The sequence below is a fragment of the Triticum dicoccoides genome, chromosome 4A (genome assembly GCF_002162155.2).
Source record: "Triticum dicoccoides isolate Atlit2015 ecotype Zavitan chromosome 4A, WEW_v2.0, whole genome shotgun sequence".
Lineage (NCBI taxonomy): Eukaryota > Viridiplantae > Streptophyta > Magnoliopsida > Poales > Poaceae > Triticum > Triticum dicoccoides.
Genome location: NC_041386.1, coordinates 104,657,920 through 104,663,121, shown reverse-complemented (window position 1 = coordinate 104,663,121; position 5,202 = coordinate 104,657,920). Strand labels below are relative to the sequence as shown.

Here is a 5,202-nt window from a genome sequence, read left to right as displayed (position 1 = left end):
TTTAGAGTTGTTAAACATGCTAGATGAGTGCACCACGTTAAACTAGGCATCTTTCTACCCCATTTACATATAAAGTTTATTTAAAACCGAGCTACGGTTATTTAGTTATGAATTAAATTATTTTAACATGAAAATAGGCAAAATATATGCAAATAACATTTTAAACATGCGTGAAAGTTGGAGATTATGAATTTAGACACAATTCTAAGCATTTTTCATATATAATTTATTTTAAAAAGATGCACCGTTTGTGAATTATTAAATGCATGAAACAGGAGGGTTCTTCTGCAAAATTGGAAACTCTGGAATAATTAGCTAAAACGTTCTGGAAAAAAACATGTGTTGGGCCGAAACAGAGGCTGGCCCAATAGTGGAAAAGGCCGGGAGGCTGCTCACCCAACGGCCAGATCTAGCTGGGCCGAACGAGTAGGAGGCCCGTGGGCGAGGCATGGGAAGCTGGGTCCTCGCGCTCGTCCACGCTGGCTCGGATCGAGGCCGCAGTCAACGCGAGGGAGGGATGCAGGCTCCAGGTCGCGACACTCATCTCCCTCGAAAGGAAGGCGCAGCAGCGGCCTCGGTCAACTGGCGCGACGACGCACGGGACTCCGGCAACGAGACCTGGCGGCATTGCAGGGAAAGGAAGCGGCGGGACTCCGGCGCGGCAGGGAGCTCGGTGAACGGGGTCGAGCCGGAGGAGGGGCGTCGTGGTGCGGGAATGGAAGGCAGGGCACGGATCTCTGGAGGCGGAGCTCGAAGCGGAGGCCGACGGTGGCTTGACTTCGGTGACACGGGGTTGATGCAGAGCTCGGGCGCGAGGATCCATTCCAGGACGAAGCAACGTCGGGCATCCATGGTGACGAAGTACCTGGGAGGGAGAGGGATTAGAGAGAGGGAAATGCGAAGAAGAGGACGGGAGGAGGAGGCAGGAGCAGGGGGCCTCGGTTGCTGCTGATGTTCACGTGCTCCGACGCGGGCGGAGCCATCAGCGAGGAGAAGGGAGGTGAGGTGGCGGTGGCCTTGCAGGTGACTGCGCTCGGGATCGAGGAGGGACATGGGGGAGCGCTGGTTGGTGCATTGGATCGGGGGGAAAACGAGGAGGGCGGCTAGTTGGTCCGACGCTGAAAACAAGGAGAGTGGCGGCGACGTGGGGATGGGATGGATGGGACAAGGTCCCTAGAATTTAGGGTTAGGGGCTATATATAGCATGTAGGTGAAAGGAGAGGGATTTGGATCATCGGATCGAAATCCGACGGACGAGAATAAATATGCTAAGGAGTCCAATAAATAAAACGATGATATTTTGTAAATGTTTGGGGATGTTCCGGACCCAACGGTGATGACTATCCGGGTCGGGTTCGGGACAGTTTTTGGACGCGCACACGAGGGTGTCGAAGCACTGTGCAAGGAGGGGTTTCGAGGCCTGGCGGTTTATAGCAGACTGTGCAAAAAGCTTTGGGCTGAGAGAAGAGAAGAGAGAGAGACCCGGCGACTGTTTCCGGAGACCGAAAACGTCCGACGATAGACCGGCTATAATGCCGCTATAGTTATTCGTTGGGGCGTCAAACGGACTTCGAATGCGATGAAACTTGGCAGGCGGCCTATCTACACTATAACAACACCGCTTGTCAACTTTCAACCCATTCCGAGAACATTTTTGGCCACTTATAAAATATTATTTCGGACATGCCGCGGGCGCGTGCAAGTGTGACTGGGCTTAGAACGGACAACGGAAGGAACGAGGAGACCGGGACGGATGCAAGTTTCGAAAATATGCAGATGCAATGCGGATGATGACATGGCAAGATGCAACACGCAAGCAAATGACATGGCAAAGACAGCGAATAACTGGAAGACACCTGGCGCATCGGTCTCGGGGCGTCACACCTTAGTTCTTAACGGAGAAAAATACCTATCTCTACTGTACTGCATCATCCTCTCCTTTTTAAGGAAATCCCAACGCAGCTCACAAGTAGCACCGATCCGACGGGCGGAGACTGGGTCGTGGCGAGGAGTTTGTACGCCTGGCCTTGATCTGGTTCGATCGTATGGTGGTGGCTGCACCAGTCAGTGATGCGGTAGCTATGGTTCGGGTGGCGGCGCTTGGCGGACGACAGCGTGGTGTGGCTGGTGGTGGCTCCTCTGAGTGTTTGCGGCGTGGAGGTGGCCAGGACTTGGAGGTTGTGCTCGGACGGATCATATTTGGGCCTGAGATAGGTTGGAGCTTCTACTCTGGATAGGTAGGGGTAGACTCGGTCTGGGTGGTGCCCACGCGCGATGAGGTCCCTCTTACTGCGGGTGTGGTGGTCGATGGTGGTGGTCGGGACACCACTGCACTGTCAGGTAAATCGGTGTCGAAGGCCACAGACATGGCGTCGTGTGAGCTTGCTCAGCAACGGCCGTAGGTAGTCATGTGGCGTGTCTATGCCTCTCTAGCGGGACTAGCTGGGTATGCAGGCGTGAGCGCCTCCTACCGTGGAGGTGTCGACCCAAACTCTGGGGCTGATGCCGAGTTAGGAATGGAAGATGTCACAGTTTACTCTTCCTACCGTGGTTGGTGCACCGTGATGTGCACGGTTGGTCGTGTCTCAGACATGGATGCCAGGGCGGGGCCTGGATGGCGGTCTACGTGGTTGGCTCTCCGGCGGCGCCATGGTGATGGTGGTGGCTTTTCCTCTTTGTCATGTAGGCGGCGGGAGGTGTAGCAACAGGTGGCTCGAGCGCGTCCTCTGTCGTTCGTAGTGGCGTCGCCCTGATCCGGCTATGGGGATCTAAACTTGTCGCGTTTGTTTTAGAGACCTTGTGGTGGCACGGGTGAGCTGCCGAGCAAAAGCTCTGTGCTTTGGCGCCAACGACGACGACGCTCGCGGGCTTCTGTCGCCGTGGTTCTCCTTTCCTTATCAGGGCTCAGGACCTTTGTCCGTTGTTGACTTGGCAGTGGCGACCCTTAGCGTTGTTCTTTGGGATATGACAACCCAATTTAAACTTGACCCTCACTTGATTTTTTTTGTTTATCTTTTTTTTTTATTGCTGACTCTCAATGAGTGAGTTACTGCCCGATCGAAATTGAAATGTCGCTTACTATGTCATTAGCTCGTATATGTATTCGCATAATACAGCAATGAAGTTCGTAAATAACCAGTAGTTCACCGCTGGCAGCAGCAGGTGATCGGAGAGTGACCGTCTCTAATACTCGCCCTCTGCTAACGATACGTGCCCTGCCACTGCCGCCGCCGCCGCCGCCGCTAGTATTTCGCTGTACCTTTACACGACGAAATGCCACTAGACAAGAACTACACTTGGGCGCCGAGGCGCTGGGTGGCGAGCTCACAGCGCGCCGGCGCGAAGCCGACTCGGCCGTTCTGAAGGTCGTACTCCACCCACACGTCCTGCTGGTGGTGATGCCCGATCACGTACGCCGACATGCCGGCCATGTCCGAGTTCCCGAACGTCAGGCACCACACAGCCTCCTCCCCCTCCTCCCCGCGCCGCTCGCCGGGTACACTGTACAGGAGCTTCTCCCCGGCCACGGCCACCTCCGCGCCGCGGAGCACCAGGCCCACCTCGGGGAGAAGCCGGCTTGCCGCCGACACTCGCTCCTCCGGGCCGCGGAAGCACGCGTCGAACGCGCTCTGGAACACGAAGCCCGGCTCGCCGAGCGGGGCGAGCAGCGACCGCGTCTGGTTCAGGAACTCGCCCTTGAGCGCCGCGTAGGCGTCGGCCAGGAGGAAGGTGAACTGCGTGCCGGAGTCCACCATGGTCTGCCCGGCGCCCGTGTGGTCCGGCGTGAGCACGGACTTGGGGATGGCGAGCAGGGCGCGCCCCACGCGGATGTCCTCCAGCTGCACGGAGTAGGCCACCCGGTCGAAGTACGGCAGCGGCTGGGAAATCTCTATCAGCGGCGTGTAGTTCAGCGGCGGGGCCGCGCCGCCGTCGCCGCCGAGGAGGAGGATGCCGGGTCCTTGGCCGGGGGCGATACAGTAGGCGAAGCGGAGGGTCGCCGTCTGCGTCACGAAGGAGAGGCTGCCACGGTTCATGCCGAGTAGGCCGGTCGCCGCCTCCGACGGGTCAGTGGCGTTGTTGTTGGCGGCCGTGCTGGAGGAATAGGTGGTGATGCAGCCGAACAGGGCGGGCACGGCCTGCGCGCCGAGGACGAAGGTGTCGGCAACGAGGAGGCCGTCGGCCGAGGAGGCGTCTGCGTAGGAGATGGAGACGCGGCAGGCGGTGGACGGCGGCGCGTCACAGAACGGGCGGACGGGCAGGTCACGTCCGCGCCACACGCACGCCGGCGACGAGCAATCGACGGCGCCGTATGTGAAAGAAGCGGACGCGTTGAACGGCGCGGGCGGCGACACGGAGCTCCCGTTGCAGAGCAGCCAGGAGAGCTCGCTGCCGGTGTCGAGCACCATCGTGACGTTCTGCGGCGGCGTGCCGACAGCCACCGACACCGTGAGGCTCACATTGTGGCGGAACCTAGCCGGTTCGCCGGCGCTCGCGGCGGGGGCGCCACCTCCTGCAGCCTGAGCGGAAGGAGCACCGCTCCCCCAGCCTTGCCTTCTCTACCAACGCCGTGGCTCGCCGCCTCCGCTCGCGCAAGAAAGAGGAAGAGGAGAACGATAAAGGAGTCCATGTCCATTGGCGGGCAGTTTCTACTTTTCTATCCGCGCTCTGCCTGGGGTTGAAATGAGAGTGGGCAACTGTCAACCAACTGCAGGTGCTTTGCATGGACCTGCAACCACCGGTCCGATCCACGTCTACACCGTGTTCTGCTTCCACGTCTTCCACGTCTACAACATCTGACCCGTCGTCGTCTCCTCTGCTTCCTGGCGTGTTTTCCATAAGCACCCGGGTAATAATGTGTTTGGTGCAGTGGCAGTACGTGCGCCACAGCTCTCTTCTTTACTCCGTGTGGGCTCTGCGCATGAAAGCAAGGTGCCGACTGGCAAGAAAAAAGGGGACAGGGTCCTCAGGGAGCTCATGAATACGTAGTAGTCCGGCGGTCCGGCCAGGTATCGCGGCTCACCAGAGACAAGAATATAGAATGCAAGAGGCATCTGGTGCTCGTCGTCGTCGACCAAGACTTTCGGCCTTCCGGGGGCGAGTGGCTTTCAGTGCAGCTCTTCAGGGGCAAGGCATTGCCACGGCTTCTTGGTGTGCTTGTCGGGAGGAAAATCTCCCTGTCTGCGGTTGAGAAATCAATACCTG

General features: G+C 58.2%; 1 pseudogene; it reads right to left on the bottom strand.

The window, feature by feature from the left end:
• Positions 1 to 3,057: 3,057 nt before the first annotated feature.
• On the bottom strand, positions 3,058 to 4,753 carry LOC119285262 (annotated as a pseudogene).
• Between the last annotated feature and the right edge of the window lie 449 nt (positions 4,754 to 5,202).